Source organism: Lonchura striata, unplaced genomic scaffold (genome assembly GCF_046129695.1).
Source record: "Lonchura striata isolate bLonStr1 unplaced genomic scaffold, bLonStr1.mat Scaffold_172, whole genome shotgun sequence".
In the NCBI taxonomy this organism is placed as follows: domain Eukaryota; kingdom Metazoa; phylum Chordata; class Aves; order Passeriformes; family Estrildidae; genus Lonchura; species Lonchura striata.
The window spans coordinates 12,873-32,479 of NW_027461112.1; the positions used below are offsets into that span (position 1 = coordinate 12,873).

A 19,607-nucleotide genomic window follows, 5' to 3' on the forward strand; every position below is an offset into this window, starting at 1 on the left:
GTTTCAGCAATGCCGAGTCTCTTTGTCTCTTCTTAACCCAGGCAGACCCTGCGATGACGGTGGCAGCCTCTGAGCCTGGCCAAAGTGTGCGGCCCGAGCGTTCTCAGGAGAACGGTGAGTAGCAGGATTGCTGGGTTTTGTCCATTGTGCAGCTAAGATCATGCAGTGATGTTTGGTGTTCTCGATTGTAGCTGAGCACGGGACCACAGCCCGGTGACCATAGGACATTCCCCGCAGGCGAGGCAGCCTCCATTGCCAGGCGACGTGGATTCTCATCCCCAGATGCCAGAGAGATTAGTGGAGGGCTAAGGCCCGCAAGGGGGTGAAAGCGGGGTGCTGGGAGGGCCTTTAGGATCAGGTTTGGGGGCAGGGATGTGCAAGAAGTGTCCCCTTAGGCCAGCTAAAGGGAAAGTGTCTGTTTTGATCACAGTGCTGAGGTGCTCAGGGCAGAGCAGTTCTGGTGTGTGTCCTGTCACTTGTCTCTGGTGCACTCTGTGTTCTTTGGGTCTCTCAGCTCTTTCTTCTCCTCAAAAGCTCTCTCTCCCTGTCCTGTGTCACGGGTGTCTGCACGTATTTGTCCCACAACTGCTCTGCCCTGCTGCATAGCCTGTAATAGCACAAGTCCTGGGGACTTGAAATTTGTCATTTGCAGGGTGTAGTTGGGCTCTAGATTGTATGGGGAGATTGACATAACATGTTTGGTGATGCTAAGTTGTCTTGCAGCCGTTTGACACTAGTCCTAACTTCCTTTCAGATGCTGACAACTCCAATCAGTGGCAGAGAGTCCCAGTCCTGGGGGCGGGTTTTCTTGTATCTTGTATCTCTGTCGGCTTACATTGTATGCACTTATGTTGCACCTACCTGTGTCGGCTTCTATTGTATGTGTGTATGTTGCGCCTACCTATGTTGTCTTATATTGTTTGTGCTTATACTGTATGTACCTACGTTGCCTTATGTTGTTTGTGCTTATACTGTATGTACCTACGATGGCTTATGTTGTATGCACCTCTGTTGTGGCAATTGCGATTGGAGCTGCCTTGCCCGGGCACGTAGTCACGCTCAGGTAGAGCAGTTATAAAGCTTTGCCGTTCATCTGTTCTCTACGGGGTTTGGGGTACAACACTGATGGGCCCAGAGTTGGTATAGCTCCTAGCTCTCAGATAGTCAGTCACTGACCGCCTCCCCTTGTCTCGTAGGTCCCCGGGTCCCTACAGAATTTCCTGGAATCTACCATTTGACATGGAGGTCCTGCGGTCAGAAGAAGCGTTTAAGCATATTCTTCAGTGCAGCGTTTCACGTAAGGGTGGCAGCCAGCGTGTCAGCAGAAGAATGTGTGAGAGTGTGACTGTCTGTGTCTGTCTGTGAGAGTTTGTGTGTGCTTGTGTCTGCAGCTGTGTGTGTGTGTGTGTGTGTGTGTGGAGCAGTTCCAACCTTGTGTGTATGGCCTTTGCCTTTCAGGGGGGGTTTTCATCAGGCAGGAGGATTTTTTGGGAGTCTCTGGAGCGAGTTGCCGTGAATGTGAGTTTGTGCGTAACGCGAAGGGGGCGTGCACGTCGGCGGAGCGTTTTGCGCCGTTTTTGTTCCGGGTGCGTCATAACAATAAAAGCGTTGTGGACTTTTCTGAAATGGAGACACGGTTATATTGTGTCAATATGTATTTTCCTTGTAATACATTATATTGTTCTGTCTTTGCAGTTGTTCCTGTATTTTGATGTATTTTGCTATATGTAAATTGGACTTGTACTTGTGTGCCTAGGTATGATGTATTCTTTGTTGTATTTGTCTCTGTACTTGCATTTGTATGCATTGTTTCCCTGTGTATTGCTGAAGTTTAAATTAAGGGAATAAAGATTAATCAGCCCTAATAATGATGCCTCTTACCCTCTGTCCTGCCCACCATTCATCTCCTGTCTTTCTTTGGTGTGGTTGAGTCGTATCATTCTCACCCTTTTTCTCCCTTTGCCTCTTACTTTCCTCTTTAGTCTATTCCTCACTTTATCCTTCCGTGTGTAACTCTTTGTCTCTGGCTGTGTTTTCCTTTGTTTCCATTTCTAAGACATCTCTATGTTTCTCTAACCCTATTTCCTTCTCACCCTGTCTATTTTCTTCCATTCCTCTACATGTATTTCCCCATGTCTCTTTGTCTCTTTCAATCTAGGTTTCACTATGTTTTCTTCTTTTTTTTCTCTTTGTCAGCCTTTGTCTTTCTAACACTTGCTATCATTGTCTTTGTCTCTGACCCTTTTTCCTTTTCTGTCCAACTTTAACTTTTTTGTCTAACTCTCTATTTCTTTCTCTCTTGAACCCTACCTTGTGTTCAGTCTCTCCATTTGTTTTCCTGTAGGTTTTCAGCTCTATTTCTTCTTTTTCTTGTCTCTCTATTTGCTTTTCTCTTTCATTTCAAGTGCTTCCTTTTCTGATTGTCTTTCACTCTTTTTCTCTTTACCCCACCTTTCTTTCCTCTTTCTCTGCCTTTCTCTTTCTAATCTGACTTTTTTGGTTTTTCTTTTTATCTCTGACTCTTATTTTTCTTGCTTTGTTTTCTTCTTACTCTCTCCTCTTCCTTTTCTTCTCAGTCTTTCTTCTTCTCACTCTCTCCTCTTCCTTTTCTTCTCAGTCTTTCTTCTTCTCACTCTCTCCTCTTCCTTTTCTTCTCAGTCTTTCTTCTTCTCACTCTCTCCTCTTCCTTTTCTTCTCAGTTTTTCTTCTCACTCTCTCCTCTTTCTTCTCACTCTCTCCTCTTTCTTCTCACTCTCTCCTCTTTCTTCTCACTCTCTCCTCTTTTTCTTCCTCTTACGCTCTCCTCCTCCCTCTCTCCTCTTACTCTTCCTCTTACGCTCTCCTCCTCACTCTCTCCTCTTTTTCTTCCTCTTACGCTCTCCTCCTCACTCTCTCCTCTTTTTCTTCCTCTTAGGCTAAATACTTGTATCAAACATTTTAAACAGCTCTTTTATACAGAAGTGAATACATTAAAAGAGAAAGGGAAAGAAAATAACTGGTAATATATTTCAAAAGTCAAACCAGTATTTAATTTCTGCATCAAGTATTGCAATCAAAGACACCTAAAAGATTCACCTTTCCATAAAATCAAGGTTTTAGTTATTGAGATGGTGGTTTACTTATTTAGGTGGTTGTTTTTTGTCCTTCTAACAGCTTGTATTTTTAACTGTTTAGTCCATCAGCAGACAGACACCCTGTCCATCTTAACAGGCCATAAAAATAGTGCAGGTGATGACATTGGTTAGCAACCTTTTCTTCATCATCATCATCATCATCTCACATTAACCTAGAGAGACGAAAGGCACAAGGAATTCAAATTATTAGCTTTGAGAACTGAAATAAAAATCTTCTTTCTACAATTAGCCTACATATAGTGGCATTAGAAATACCACTTTAAGTTCTGAAAGTACCGGAAGGAATTTATACCCAAAGGATCCTAATTCTTTGGTAAGTCAAAGCTGCCATTTGTACCTGTGAACACTATCACTTGGAGAAAATGCAACACTTAGGAAGAGTTTTAATTGTTTTTTTCATTACTTGACTGTGTCATTTTTTCTGAAGTTTTTACAGCTTCTTGCATTCAAATGAAGGAAGATTAAGGCTGGATGGTTAAGGTTGTAATGCAGCATTTCAAAGTAATATTTGTGAAGATGTACTAGAAACTGCATTGCTTAGAAACCTATTATTTCAGTAATCCTTTCTCAGAACTTCACAAAGGTCCTCTTATTGTGTCTCTGATAAATAAAATGTGATTTCTATTTAGAAAGAATTAAGGTAGTGAAGACTAACTAGAGAAGAACATGCAACCTTATAGATACTGAGGCAAAAAATAAAGCAAAATGGTTAGTTGCTGGTTCCAACTGGTATTTTTAAGTCTGTATGGCTAAGCATCTCTATCTTAAATTTGTGATCTTTCTGCAATTTTGTATTTATGGGGCTTATGCCTGTTCAGAGTAATTAGTGTCATTTACATTAGAACAAATACTGAAATACAAAAAATGAAAAGTTATTGGCAAATGGGATACAGAGTAGCAAATCTGGAAATTAGACGCTGCTGATATTTATCTGTAATGAAATTTGGCATAGGACCAGCAATAGCCAGAAGTAGGTAGAATATCCTGTGATACAGCATCTGAAATTCATCAAAACCCCCCCTCCAAATTACCTTTGGTATTGTAAAAGTTTCCATTCTTTTTATTATTTGTACTTTATTAGAGGCATCTTGTCAGTACTACTTTTTCTTAGCCTTATCCGGAGATGCTTTCTTATGTCTGACTCCTGAAAGTCTCTGTGCAGAACCAGAGTTCTGCAGAGCTTTTCCCCCTGTATTCCTTCCCTTTTCTGTCTTCCCAAAAGCTTTTGGGATTATGGCTTTTACACCATAATTTACTTAATTGCCTTTTCGTGTCAGAGAATTCTTATGCATATAACATCTCATTTTTAACTACCTGCTTGGTATTGCTACAACATCAAAGAACTTATAAAATTATTCTTTGTTCTCTTATTAGATTTTTTGCTTTGTCCTTACAGAATCTTCTCTGATAAATAGAAGTGGTAGTGCTTTTTATTTACTGCCTTAATTTCCTGCAATAAAAAAACACTCTATGTTCATTAATCATTCAACGACAAAGGGTATTCTGTATTGGAGCCAAAATTGTATAAGTTTCTAAGCAACTACAGCATTTTGCTTTATTTTCTTAAATCTGTTTCAGAGCTTTGATCAAATTGCACTCTCCAATTGTTTTCCAAAGGGTGTAATAAGAGAAAAAAATAACCATTTTTATAACGAAATTTCAAGCCAATAAAATCCTTAAAGGAAATTTGATTCTGTAAATGAGGACTAGGAAGAGGAAGGTCATAAGAAGTTACATCATCTGAGTTTAACCATCCCCTTAGCACACTGATCTAAAACAGGAAAAGCGTATGAAAAACTGCAGAGGTGTCTTCTGAGAAGGTATATGCACATTTCACATACTTCTTGTTCTGTATCTTTCTTCTAAACAGTGATTAAAGCAGCTCCCAGTACAGATCTGTAACAAATTCATGAGCAAATCTGATAAGACGTGTCTTTGAGTAAACTGTGAACCTAACCTGACAACTAAGATAACTAGTTTGTCAGTTGATCTAACCGCACCATTCTTTTCTCCTGTATCTGGTTTCTTTTCTTCAGAATTAACCCAGTACTTTCTCCCCCATCGTGCTTTACAAACAACCTCCCTATCTGCTTTTTGTGCCCTATGAAGCCAAGAGGAGCAGTGATGCACAGGAACACTGAAACTCCAATGTCTGGTCAACTAAATCTGGATGATGCTCTTTAGGAGCAGCAGAATGATTTTCTAACTGCAAAAACTGTTATAATACCACTTATTTAAACTTGATTTCCTGTTCACTTGTGAATTGATTATTTGACCTTAAATTGTTATGGTTTTTTTGACCATAAAGCCAGTTCTGATTTGCTGAGTTGATGCCGTAGAAAATACTTATATTTACATGGTTCAGCTGTTCGCAGGTAAAGTTGCATGATTCAATAGCCACTGGACATGCTGAGTTCTGACTGGCGTGTTAAAATTTTTCTAATATGTGGGAACTCAAAATGTCTCTCAGACATTTTTAGAGGTTCCAGGCCTTGGTCAGAGGCATTCTAGACCCTGGCAGACAGCTGAAAAACAGCTGTGATTTTGAGTTTGAGCCATGGAATGAATTGCCAACTTTGGAGGTGGAACAAGCAATCACAAAAGGTTAGATAGTATAGTAAAAGTAGTTACAAAGTAGAGGGGAAATTTTTTTAGTATTGTACAGGGGGGTTTTAACGCATGTACATGGGGGTCAGAAGTTCTAAGATGGAGGAAAGTGGGCTGATCCTGTTCTTCCTCCTTCTTTTTCCTTACCTCCATGTTCTTGGTGATGTTGGCACTCACAGATTGGTTTATAGTAGAAAAACACTTGGCAACGTAGGTAGTAGGTATTGGGGAATAATTATAAACGTGTTATACGTAATATATCTTATAAAAGATAGCAGCAGCCCTGGGCGGAGAGGGAGACGAAGAAGGCAGCAGATCGAGAGGATGTCAGGGGCTGTGTGTGCCTCTACCCAGGCCGCTGATCAAACAGCCGCAGTCCAAGAACATAATCTGTTAGATAACTAGCGATAAACTGCCTTGAGACCGAACAGCTAAAGCCTGCGGAGTTTTTCTTTGGAAGCACGGGTGGGAGGAGGAATTTCACCACCACATGAGACCCCAGAGCAAGGCCGGGGTTCTCACAGTAATAAAGATGCACCCTTTGTTTATCCACCTTTGTCATTTATACATCCAGCTGTGAAGCTCTCCAGCTTTGCAGTGCTGTTTACTAGGACAATTGAATACCATAACTTCCCAAATTTGGTGTACGTGACCAATCAATATGCAGATTTTATAGCCATAATTTCACACACAGATAATTTGTTAATTGGGCTGCATGCTAAGCTGAGGAAAGCAACACAGCAAATAGTTTTTGCTTTTTGATAGTTTCTGCCATGTCGAGCTCTCATTCTGTCCATTGGTAATGATTGTACCTCTCATGGGAGGAAATCTGACGGACAAACATACAAAACAATCCACTATTTGGCATAGAGGGAACTAACAACAATAGCCGAAGTTTAATATTTTGCTTCCTTTGTCACCTAAGGGTGTGGAAGGTATTCTAGTTCATTGAGTTTATATTCTGTCACTGATCTTTAGCTGAGGGACACAAAGATATATGTGTTATGCGTGTTTGCATATTTATGTGTTTATATATGCATGTAGATATAGACATATAAAAACACATAAATACACACAGGTGGGGGTGTATGTATATGTATGTATTTATATATATATGCCTGAGGTCATATGTGTGTGGGATTCAGTTTGTGTTCTGTTAAACCCAGCCCTCTGTGTGTGTGTGTGTTTGCACCTCGTCCACAGGAGCTGGTTACAGTCCTGGCTATTGAACTGTTGTTGTTTTCAAGCTGTAATTTATTTGGTAATGATATACAATGTTTCACAGTGATAAGGAGTCAATAATGAATATGTTATGCTTTAACATCATAAAGACATCCTTAGGAAAAAGTCCCTGTCTTTCTCCAACAGTGATCCATATGGTGTGCTACTAAAAGGAGAAGATCTCTGAGTGAACAAATGTGAAATAGTACAGACTTAATCTTTATTGCTCTTTTCCTATCAAGATAGCCTTTGTTGTCTGGCCTATGAAGACACTGCAAGACTACTCACTCATACAGCATTGTTTTATTGTTCACTTTTATTTTCTCTAAAGCAGACCGGGGTTGTTTTTTTCTTTTTCCTTTGCATATGTCTTAAGAAGTTGACCTTTAGCTTTACTAATGCAATTAATAGTTTTTGCTTCCTATCTCCTATAAATGATGTTGGTGAAATAGGTCACCTGATTTCATGTTCTAGTAGGTACAGTCAGAGAAAATTCTGGCTATGTAAATTATCATATTTAATTAGCATTATTTCTATCCTCTTTATTACACATTTTGCAATACTATTGATTGTTGGACCTAGAGTATCTTTTGTCCTCAAGCCACACACCTAGAAGTCACCTAAATCTTCATTTTTTCTGAGGATAATTCAGCTTGGAATATTTTTTTTTAAATCTAGATTAAGAGTAAATAATTTAAATGGAAGTTTTGACAGGACCACACGTATAAGGTTTTGAAGTATTTCAAGACTACGAAAAATTGCTACCCTGTCATCTGACTTTTTAGTCTTTATCTAAGACATAAACCACGTGTTTGTTTGATGTTTGATTTTTTGTCATAAAAGGAGTAGGTGCTTTATCAATAGACTTTATTTTAATCAATACTGCCTTGATTATTCCCTACATGAATCCAATTTTTATTTCTACTGTCTAGAGTGGGAAAATATGAGAAAGAGTTCCCCACATCAAATCCATCTGCATCATCTCAGAGGCTGCCTTCAGTAGCTTAAACATGACTAAACCCCTCCCACTGTTACACTGGAAAGAGTCTTGCTGACTCAAAACTTTAAAAAAACCTTGTAGTTTTCACTCCATTTAAATGTGTCACTTTTAATAGCAAAACAAGTAGAGAAATTCCAATGTGAACTCATTTTAGAGCAATGACCAAGTATTATGAATATTTGACTGCATTTAATCTTTCAGTTCCTTTTCTTATTGCATCCTTAATCCTACTCCTGAAGGGACTTGGATTTAAATACAGTAGAATTTCCAGTGTTGAGCAAATCTCTGGTTTCATACCTGAAGATCTCCTTAGTTCAAAAATCCACTTTGTAATTAATTTTATTTATGCTGTGCAACTCTGCTTTCCCAGATATTAAAAAACATATTGGCAAAGAATATGACATTATTTCTTGAATAAAATGACAGGAAGTAATGCAGCAAGATTTTCTGCCTTGAGAGTCACCTGACTTCTCCATTCAGTGACTTTATATTCCTATTCAGGGATTATTATACCTAAGAGATCCAGAGTATAGCCAAGAGAATAGTAATAGAGAAGTTCTAACTAATGCTGATTTTCTACTGTTTGTTACTATTTCCTCACCCATAAAAGGCACTTGTAATTAATTTTCTGTTCCCTAGGACCACCTGTAGAAGTAAACTTCACTATTGGTGATGAGATTTAAACACGAAGAAAAAAAGCTGGGTAAGTATGAAGTTGTTAAACTCGCTGTCACAAGACTGTATTGTTGAAGACTGTTACAGGGATGATGGGAGTCTGGGATAAGTTTAGCTATGAAAACTTAGTTCCATTTCATTAAGTAGGCTTAAAAGAAGACCCAAATTGGGTTGGTTTTTTGCTGTTGTTGTTGGGGTTTTTTTGGTATTTTGGTTTTTTTTTGGTGGTTTTTTTTTGGGTTTTTTTTTGTTTTTTTTTTTTTTAAACGGAATATTTTTGGAAAAAATATGAAGTAGTTATCTCTGACATTTCTATTGACAGGTTGCCAAGACATGTCTGGGGAATCGTAATGATTCAACATCTCGTTTGGAAGCAGCAGAAACAGAGACAAGCTTTCAGGTATTCTCTTCCAGAGTAATTTGTGGGGTTTTACTAAAAAGTCTCATGAGATTCAGTTACTTAAAGTATACTTACACATTCTTCACCAAGTTCTGTCTCAAAAGAGAAGACTACTTAATTCAGACTTTGTCTGTGTCTGATTGCAATTGACCTGTTCAAAATGATTTCTGGCTGGTAACAACTTGCAAACTATGAAATATTTGGAAAGCTGGTAGTCAAATGAATTAGTAGTCAAATTACTTAATTTGACAGTGTGATGTGTATAGCCCTGGAAGCAGGAGTAAGGAGAGTTATCCAAAATAATTAAATATTAAATACCTATGTGGTTGTTTTCATACATATATACATAAAATATGCAGTGATATGAAGCTGTATGTAGCATCAGACTTGTATGGTTTTGCACTGTGAAGGTTGTTAATGATGCTTTCTTAGAGATCAGGACCCTTTTCTAGGGACAATTCCATTGCCATGGAATTTTAACAGACTTTTTTATTTCTGTTTATGTATATATGTATTCTATACACCATGTTTTTACCTTTACAGAAGTTTCACAGCCCTCCATGGACTAAACCTGAAGATGAAAAATCACCTGAAAAAAAAGAGAAAAAATACGTAGAATCAGTTAGTACACCAGAATAAAAACTCTAAATGCTGCTAACCTACATTGAAAAATGCCAATCACTTCATGTTCTGCTAGCACAAAGGCATGAAATGTCCCAGGTTTCTAAAGCATGCGTTTTTCACTATTCTATGAATGTCTGTAAATTAGTCTATAACAGACCATTTAGTACCTTCCAGCAATAATCCAAAATTGATGTTTGAAGAAGTGCTTTGTAAAGCAGTCCAGTTTTTGAACTCTTGTTCTACCTTATCAGTAATTGTATACTATAAATTACCTGTTTTGTAAACAACAGTCATTCTCAAGTATGTTTCTCACTGTTTTATTTCATGTAATTTTGTGGCAGATTCGGTTCTAATATTAAGAGGCAGTCAATGTGGAGGGGGGGAAGATATCTGTGTAACCATATTTGAAGTACAATCCTTAAGTGCAACTGCAAAAAGACAACTGTGTGTGGGGGGGGGGGGGTCCATGTATGCTTACCTTTTAGTAATTCCATCTCAAATCTACTTACTTACACAATAAAATATGCTTATTGTGTTCTTTCTTTCCTCAGTGCTATCTTAACTAGTTCATTTTTGAACACTGAAAAGCTGACAGAATTGGATTTTAAGGGATGGAGATGGAGAGAATCATTACTTTAAGGATTCAAGCAAAAAAATGTGCAGGTGGTACTGAGTTACAGTGTCATAGCTTGGATGGCAGCCGTGGGAAGTCGGTTTCATCCCTTGTGTTTGTGCTGATCTCGACGGGATGGAATACACTTCCAAGGGGAAAGCCCTGTTTGGTCCACTACAGTTGGCCTTTGATCACTCCATCGGGGAGGATTGATTGGAATCAGCTCTGTCACTCATGGATTCTTTTCGTTTCTCCTTAGTCACACTCTATGACAAGAAAGCAGAAAAGAAAGGGAGAAGAGAGAATGTTTTTCTTTTTTGGGTGCATGTCATTGTTGGTCTAATTTAAGAATTCATATGCCATATCTTTTTGAGATGCAAATCTTTCAGGAATGGATGCAATGCTATCTATCCCTAGCAAGAAGTGTCTTAAGCATTTGTAACTTGTAAACTTCCACCTTTGTCTTAATGCACACCTCAGCACATTTTCAACTAGATTTGAAGTAGTTATAATAATTTACTTTGTCTTGCTTTGTATCAGTTTAAAAGCAAATAGACAAATCTTTTATTTGACTTAGTGATGCTCTGTCTTCAGTTTTAGCATTTAAGACTTTACCTCTCCTTCAACAGTCTCCTTCAATACCTCCTTGTCCTTGCTGGTGTGAAAAATGCATATTTTATGATTGGCTTTTCTCAAAGGCTATAATGAATATTATAAGTGTAATGTTAGAAAGTTATGCTGTGTTCATTTGCTTAAGTAGTGTGTTAAATACAGTTTTAGGTTCTAACATAATGTTAAAATAGAGACTATGTAGGTGGGGAAGTTTTTTTTTTAGGAATGAGATACTTACTTCAAAGAACACCTAAATCTTCCAAAGGAGAGGAATTTATGGCTTCTTATCAGAAGAAGCTAATTTCTTCAGGCCTTACTCGAAGACACCAAGGGATTAAAGGAAACAATTAACATACAACAAACAGAGTTTCTTGTTTAAAATAGAATGCATTCATAACCATAAAGGATATATAAATATGCAACAAGTATATTAGTTTAAGGGTGATTCCTTTATTCACAAGTCATGCTTTTTGTAGCTTAATGTCCGAGAACATCCGGACGTCCGTAATTCTTTACTTTTTTTATTGTCTTGTAATTGTCCTAACTCTAAGCTTTAGTACTCTAATGATATTATTATTTTTATAGCCATTTTATTATTATTAAACTTTTAAAATTTTAAAAACCAAGCGATTAGCGTTTTTTTTCACACTGGTATGAGTAATCTTTCACCCTGACATTTTGTATGTGCTCCTCTACTCAAAGATAGATAGTTGCAGTTTCTCTGCCTCGAGAAAACACAATTTTAAAAACTAAAAAACCTCATGAGCTGACCAAATGATGACAAAGTACGGCTTAAGACTATCCATGTGAAGAGTCAAAACACATGAAATCATGGCTACAAAGTTTATTTCTCTTGATTTCCTGATGCCCCTGGAATGATTTGGGTCTCAGGAGGCACCTGGGAGCCTCCGTTTGTGTCCTGGGCGGGGCCGTGGCTCTAAAAGGGGTAAAGGCTGGAGGAAGGGGGGTCCGGGGGGGAGAGGGAGCAGGGGCTGGGATCGGCGGTGCCCTGGGCATTTGCATCTGGGAGCGGCCGCCGGTTTCCCGATGGGAGCCCTGGAAACGGAGCTCGGAGTCCGTGAGAGATGCGAACGCTGCAGCTGGAGCGCTGAGAATGGAGGCTCTGCCGAGAATGTCGTCTGGTGAGTCTCCCGATGTCCCGTAGCTAATGCTGTGCTGGCACCGAGTCGCCTCATTGCTATTTAAACTCTCTTGAAAGACGCTGAAATTACAAACTGGACTACAACATGCGCGCGGGGAGCTTCGTGTCCCTAAGGAAATGCTTTAGGGATGTGCAGCTTCTGAGCTGCAGCAACAATCCCCGCTCCCACAGAAATCTGCTGGGCCGTGGTTCTAGGGCAAGGGTGCCAGAAATGTGGCACCTTCAGTGCCACCCTAACAGGGATTTCCCTGGGAGCTCTCAGGCTCGGGAGGAAATGGTGTTCCTGCCCCTCTGGGAAAGCAGGGAGCGGGATCGGTGCTGCAGCTGTGTCTTTTTCCCGCTCTCCGCAGCTGTTCCAAGGATGCCCTGGAGTGCTCTGGCTCACGGCAGGATAATCGATCCGTGTGCCTGGGTGCGCAGCTGGGTCAGTCACTGGGCTCCCGTGGAACCCCTGAGGTTGGAAAAGCCCTTCGTGCTGCTGAAATGGCCCCAGGACAAACCTTCCCAAGCTGGAAGCAAAGCCAGGGGCAGGGAGGGAAATCCAAGAGGGTGGTGGGAAGGGCTTTCTCCCAGCTCTGGACGCCCTCAAGGCAGGGGTGATTTCTAAGTGTTGTTAAATGCTGCAGCAGCTCTGTCCCTACGTGAGAGCTGCCTCAGCTTGGGCGAGTGTGAGGATGTCCAGCTCTTCCTCAGGGCTTGGAGCACGGCAGGGTGCAGAGCTCAGGTTAAATCTTGTTTAAACACTTTTAATATCAAAATGTATTAGAACAGAGACCGAGGAAATAACACACGAAAGTCTGTTGCAAGCATAGGTACCAGCTGCCTTTATTAAAGATCCACGTTGACGGATGTTTTGTCAGACCACTCTGAGGCCAGAATGTGTCCAAAAAGCTTCACTAACCCCTTGTTCTTCTGCTGGTAGGGCAGCGTCTGACCCCAGGTCTCGGGGGCTGCGTGGAGAGTCCTCCCTGGAGCAGGTTCACCCCGTGAGGATGAGCCACAGAGGTTCAGTTCTTGGAGCAGGTGAGGATCTCTTTTACTTAGTAATTGCTTTTGCTGGTTTTAATGTCACAGCTCCGGTGTTCCTTCAGGCATTGTGCCCTGCAACAGCACTCGCAGCTCCTGTGCTGGGCAGGGAGCAGTTCTGCTGTGGGAAATGGACTTGCAGAAAATTGTCAGAGTTTGACAGGAGGTTTACATAGTATGTATCTGAATGGAAAATTTGAGATAAGAAACGCTGACTTAGAAATGCCATGGAATAGGACATTGAGAGAGATAAATCTTCCTCACACAACGCACCAGTTTATCAGATTATGCCCTTTTCTGACCCAGAAATAAGGCAACTGAGAAGTGTTTTTAAAAACTTTTATTTCATTTTCAGTCTCACGTGAAGGGTGAGACAATACAGATGTTATAATTCATGCCACCGCAATCAGAAGCCAACTATTTCCTAATTACAATACATTATAAGCGTTTCTTGGCCTATTAGCTTTTGCTACACTATGCCTTAAAACCAATCATCTGAAATTACCCCTCATGAATCTTATTAGAGTGCATCTTTCATAGTTCTATTTCTCTAAAGTATCTAGTCTTATTTACAAACTCATCCTTTAAAACTTGTTTCCAGTTCCATTTCTCTCTCAACAGGGACGTGCAGTGAAGGACGGTGCAGCAGGGAAGGGGAGTCTTTACAAACTCTATCAGTATTTCTCCCAAAATTGGGAGAAATGGGGTGGAGCAGAGATGGGGGTGGTTTGGTTTTGTCTGGGCCGGTTATTCCTTGCGCAACGTTTTAAATCTGTTGTAGGATTTACTCTCCAGTATCTTTCTAACAAAAGCTGACAGAAATTTAGGTCCAGGGTTAGAAGTTGGGTCCATTCGCTGCAAAACCTTGCCCAGGCTGGAGGACCGGGGTGATGGCCGCTCTCAGCAAAGGTTACCTATGAATACCGTGTCAGATTTCCCTCGGTGCTGGGCAGGACAGGTGAGGGCTTGGATCAGGAATTCTGCAAACAAGGCCTGTGTGATGTTGGTTTCTTGTGTTTTTCAGGGCGCCAGGGCTGGCACAAGGCCTCGTGCAGGTGCCGCTCTGGCACGGGAGCCGTTGCCCTGTGGAGCCATTTTAAAGGTGTGATTATGGAACATTTTGGAGGCCGTTTCTGGAATTCCATTTGTAGCTGGATCTCGCTCCGAGTGCAGCGGTCCAGGTGAGGGTTCTGACCTCTCCAGACTTGTGCTCACCTTGGTACAGCCTGGAGCTGGAGCAGTTTTCCAGGGAAGTGGAGATGGCTGAGGACCGGCGCTCTGGGAAGCAGGGACCCGCTGGGATTTGCATTTGCAAAGCTGACGTAAAGTTTGTAAAAGCGGCCCGAAATTCTAATTCCTGCGGTTTCTGGGGAGGAGGTGCAGGTCACCCCGAGAGCGAGATCAGAACTCGTTTGTGGCGAGGAGTCTGAAGGTGCCACACCTGGCAGGAGCTGTGTGCTCGAGGCAGTCCCAGCCCCGGAGGGAGGCTGACGGGCTCTGCTCACGGCTGTCCCCAGCTGTCCCCAGCCCGCTGCTCAGCCCCGGAGCTGCTCTGGATCCGGGCTGTCCGTGCTGGAGCGCCCTGCTCCCCGCAGGGCCCTGCCCTAACCCACGCAGAGAGAGCCCTGCCGGCCAGAGTTTCCTTTTTTCCTTTGCGATCGCTGCGCGCTCAGCAGGGAAGGGCCGGGGCTGCTCTTGGGCCGGGGGCACTCGGGGCTCAGGCAAACCCAGCCCCGGCGCGTGGGGGTTCACAGAGCGAGCAGCTGCCGGGGCTCAGGAGCGCTCACGGCTCTTTGTTCCGAGGCAGCCGGAATTTCTGACCCCGGCCTTTATTTGGCTTTTCCAGCCCAGCGCCTTCGCTCGGCTCCGCTGCACCGAGGGGACTTTTGCTCAGCGCCTCCTGTCAGAAGGTGCAAACTCTCCGTTCAGCCCACACAGCCCCAGCCCTGCCCTGCGAGCCCTTCCCCATCGTGCCCACGCGGTTTCTCTCTCGCTCAGCCGGGGCAGGCTCTCACTGACAGCCACAGAAACAGAAGGGATTGCCTTTTATTTCATTCTTTTCCTGCTTAATGCCCGCGTCTTGTACTTGCACATCAATCCCAGCTTCTCCCGAGGCTGCAGATCAAATCTTTCAGTGTCCGTGGGAGTTTCTGGTTTTCCCGTTCCCACGTCTCCCCTCTCCCTCTGTATTTAAAAAAAATAAAATTATTAATGGATTTTGTTAAGCATTTGTTGCATATATTAACATAAAGAAGGTGTTATCGTTATTATTATTATAATAATATAATTTAAATGTATAATTTTGTTATAAGATTTTAAAATTATGGTGTTAAATTTTATTTATTGTTATATTAGTTATTCTTATTTTTGATATTTCTTAAAGTTGTACACTTTTATAAGTAGATTTTATGTGATTAGATGCATTTATAACTTTTATTCAATTTTTATATTTATGTTTGTGTGTTAATAAAAGAAAATTTATTGTTGATTTTTTGTAAAACTGCGTATTTAATATTTTATATTTGTTAGAAAGGTATTTAGTGTAAGGGATGTAGAATTAGATCGTTTATTTAGATAATATTTCAATTGATTTAATTATTTTAGTGTTGTTGAAGTAATAGGTGGTATAAAATGTGATCCTACCATTTTTAAGTTTCAAGGCTTAAAATTACTTTTATATTTTGATTACTATTGATGGATAAATGACTTTTTTGTTTTAAATTGGTAACTATTTTTATATTAAGAGCTAATAATGTAAGGGCTTTTTAATTATATGGATTACTTGTAATGTTTTTTATTGGTATATTAAGTAAGTAGGTAAAGAATGGATTTTTTTTGAGAAGCGCTAGATAAATACAAAGTATTTAAACTTGAAACTTTAGTTAAAGTCACTGAAATGTTTGTTTTAGGTTGGTTAATTGGTAAAGTGATATAATTAAAAGTAAATAAAGTAAAGAGAGTAGAAGTATAATATTTGATAGAATTTTATACTTTGTAAGTTATTAAATAAGATGTTTATAATATTGATTTTTATATTTATAAAAAAACCTAAAGTTTCTATATTTTGGTGGGTGCAGTACAAGACGTCAGGCGTATGTTGCAATTCTCGCGTAATCTACCATTTGTATTTACATAGTGTAGTGTATCTTTGTATTTACATTGGTGTTTTATTTGTGGAGTGGCGAGTGTGTTTTTTGTGTGATCTGGTTTTATGGTCCTTATTGAAATTGACTTGGGTTTTTGTACTTGTTGAGATATAAGTAAACTTTATGTTTTGACATGAGAAATAAGTCTTGTTAAGTTTTGTTTTATAAAATTGTATAGAGACTTGCAAGATAATGGTATAAGTTGTTATAATTTTTCAGTTATAAGCATGAAGAAATATAAGAATAAAATAATGTACGTAGTAAAGAAGAAATTGACAATAATTAGGAATTACTTAGATAACATCTATAATTAGTAACATAGGTGAAATTATATCATTAGTAAGTATTAAAAGATGGTACGTTATTTTAGAGTTTTTAACAGTTGATAAATGTTAAATTAGTAGCAAGTTAAATAATTATGTGTGGATAATGATTTTTTAAGTTTAAAATAAAAATAAGTTTATTTGTTATATCGATAAAGTTAAATTGTTAAGTTAAAATTATTTGAATTTTATTTTTGACGTAGAAAATATTTGGGTTTCTTGTTAATTATTTTATTTAGGTAGAGTTAGGGTTAGGTTCTAGTTTAAATTTTAATTGGTGAATGTTACTTAATGTATTCTTATATAATGTTTCTAAAAATAGTAGTTAAGAGTAAAAATGTTAGGATTAAAGATGAATTACATTATTTAATAATTGGATTTTTTAGAAGTGTTTTTAGAATAGATTTGAGTATAGTAAACTTTTGTTTAAAGATTTGAAAGTGGTTATGGACAGGATTGTGAGTTTGGATTTGGATATTGAGAGTGTGAAGGTGGAGAAAATGTATGAGAGAGCGATTACTTAGTGTGAAACTTAGAAATAGAAATTAATGTTGTAGTCGGGTTTTACATTGAAGTGATTTTGTAATAATAACTGAGGAAAGTGATAAGATTAACAGTCTGGAGGAGGTTTTTAATAAAATATATTTTTTTTTAGTCTTGAAAAATATTTAAAACTGTGAGATAACATTAGGTTAAATTATAGAGTTAGTGTAGAGATTAGTTAGAGGGTTAACTTGTTTTAAGAGCTGTATAAGTAGAGAATAAAAAAAGTAGGAATTAGAAATTTTATGTGTTTTTTAGATCATTATATAAAGAGATAACAAAGTACATGAAAGTTGGTTGTAAATATTATAATAATATTTAATAAATATTGCTTATTATAAAAATTATTATATAATTAGTATATTAGTAGTAAGTGTTTGAAGGAGTTAGGATAACTTTAAAAATATATATTAAGGAAATAGAGTAAAATTCTTAAATAGCATGATATGAATAGTAATTGCTATTTTTTGGTGTTACTTATGAAAGATAAAAAGAGTAGAGATTGTAATGAAGAACAGAATTTTTGATGAAATTGATGACATAATACACTATATTTTTTTAACTTCTGAATAGGTGTTTGTTAGTGTTTTCTTTTAGTTGTTGTAATTTGAGTAGTTTCATTTTTTTTAAATAAAATTAACCATATACTGTATAGTTTAGAGAAGTGATTTTTAATAAAATTTAGGGTAAGTTATATTACATAACATTTAAATTTAGACTGAATGAATTTTGATAGTAAGGAATAATAAACTTAATTTTAATAGATAAAAAGAAACTTAATGTATTTATTTAAATGCATTGACATTTAAGTTTGTTTGATTTTACTAACACTTAACATATTGAATGTTGTTATTTATAAGTATTGAAGGTTTTTTAAGTCTTTTGGTTTTGGAGAAATTTTAGCTTGTTGAGTTGAGATTATTACTTATATCTTTACCGAGTGGTTTTATTTATTGGGAGATATGTTTCTTAGTCATAGATTTTTATTTATGTTACATTTCAAATGGTACTAATTTGTGTAGTGGGTTTTGTTAAATGTAGGATATCGATTGGATTGTTTTATATTTTTTGTGGGCTTGGACAAATGGTTTTTGTTTTTTAAGAGTTTTTGATTTAGAATTTGAAGAGTATTTGGCATTTGGAAGAAATAAAATCGGGGGTTTTTTGGATACGGTCGAGCTGTATTTTTAATGTTAGCAAGGACTAGTTTTGGTACGTTATTTTGATTTTTTTGTTTGCTTACGGGGAGGGTCTCCTGTTAGATGTGGAAGCCTGAGACTGGCACAAGGAATTTTTGTCTAATGCTTGATGAGTCTGTTTTATGGGGAGGAGGTGTTATTTTAAGTTTTATAAAATACACCGAGAATTAGTTAAAATCGTGGAAGAAACATTATGGTAATTAAAGGGCGCTACGTTTAAAGAGCTATAAATCTTTTTAAATAGCTGCTTGACGTAAGGCGAGCTTAATCTCCCTTTTCTGCCCCAGAAAGCATCGGGCACGTCCGCATCAATGGCACCACCTCTGCCCACTGCTCCTGCTCCACCCGACCAAAAGCAAGAGCAAAAGTTGGTCGGGCTTTAAGAACTTGCAATAACTTTGAAGCAAAAGAAATCACGTTTGTCTCCCGCGCTTTTTCCTTTCGGGTGCCGCACTCACCTCTGCGGACACGCGCCGAGCTCTCGCTGCAGGAACCCGTCAGGCCTCGGTGGCTGTGAGTTCACGCTCCTCTCCCCGGGGAATTGAAAGAATTGCTGAGGAATCGCAGAAATGTTTTCTGGAGCCTTTCCCCTTCGGTGCCCCTGCGCTGTGTGTGGGACGAGGGCAGAGGAGCCTCGGGCTGGAAAGGGGCAGGAGAAAGGCAAAGGGACCCGCCGGTGTCCCCAGGGCACCGTGGGGAACACAACGGACACCGCGCGGGCACGGGGAGGTGAGGAGTGACAGTCTGGGCCAAAATCCCAGCTCACCCCAGGGAAATAAGCGAGGGACATTTTGGAGGGGAAAGCTGAGGTCACGAGTTCACCCAGCCCGGCCACGTTGTGTTTGCGCAAAGCGGCACCAGAGGTGAAGGTCAATCCTGAGCCAACCCTGCTCAACCTCTAAGTCCCAGAATAAATTCTACAAGCTGTCCACTGAGGGACTAAAAATACACAAAAGAGAACCAAGAGCATTCCGAGAGCAAACCAGAAGGTTCCTGGCAATCCCGTTGCAGCGATGTCACAGCCTTTTTGACAGAGCTGTAAGATTTTTATTTCAATGCTGCGTTTCTCTGCTGGGATCATTCACTCCGTGGGCTGTGGGGATTTTTTGGGTTTGAACTCCCTCACGGTGGCCCTGACACTGCTCAGGAGCTGGAGGAAGAGCAGAGCCAGCGCTCCTGGCAGGGGCAGGGAGTTTTCCCCCACAGCAGATCCAGCAGCTGCCCTCCAGCCCGGCCAGGAGGGATCTGCTTTGGCTCCTGGCTGCTCCAGGTGACATTCCAGCAGCCTCATCTCCCATCCAGCCCGGCCAGGAGGGATCTGC

General features: G+C 39.6%; 2 long non-coding RNA genes across 5 annotated transcripts; one reads left to right on the forward strand and one right to left on the reverse strand.

The window, feature by feature from the left end:
• The first annotated feature begins 1,039 nt into the window (after positions 1–1,039).
• Positions 1,040–11,512, forward strand: LOC144248551 (uncharacterized). 4 transcript variants are annotated; one of them, XR_013341842.1, is made up of 5 exons: positions 1,040–1,297; positions 8,602–8,665; positions 8,960–9,037; positions 9,581–9,757; positions 10,213–11,512. It is a non-coding gene; the product is annotated as an uncharacterized LOC144248551 (long non-coding RNA). The 4 variants fall into 4 exon arrangements; XR_013341844.1 differs by having other exon boundaries at positions 9,581–9,658; XR_013341841.1 differs by lacking the exon at positions 10,213–11,512 and having other exon boundaries at positions 9,581–10,211.
• Positions 11,513–15,104: 3,592 nt separating this feature from the next.
• LOC144248553 (uncharacterized) lies at positions 15,105–19,309 on the reverse strand. Its single transcript, XR_013341846.1, has 2 exons — positions 18,744–19,309; positions 15,105–15,258 (listed from the first exon to the last, which is right to left on the reverse strand). It is a non-coding gene; the product is annotated as an uncharacterized LOC144248553 (long non-coding RNA).
• Positions 19,310–19,607: the final 298 nt, after the last annotated feature.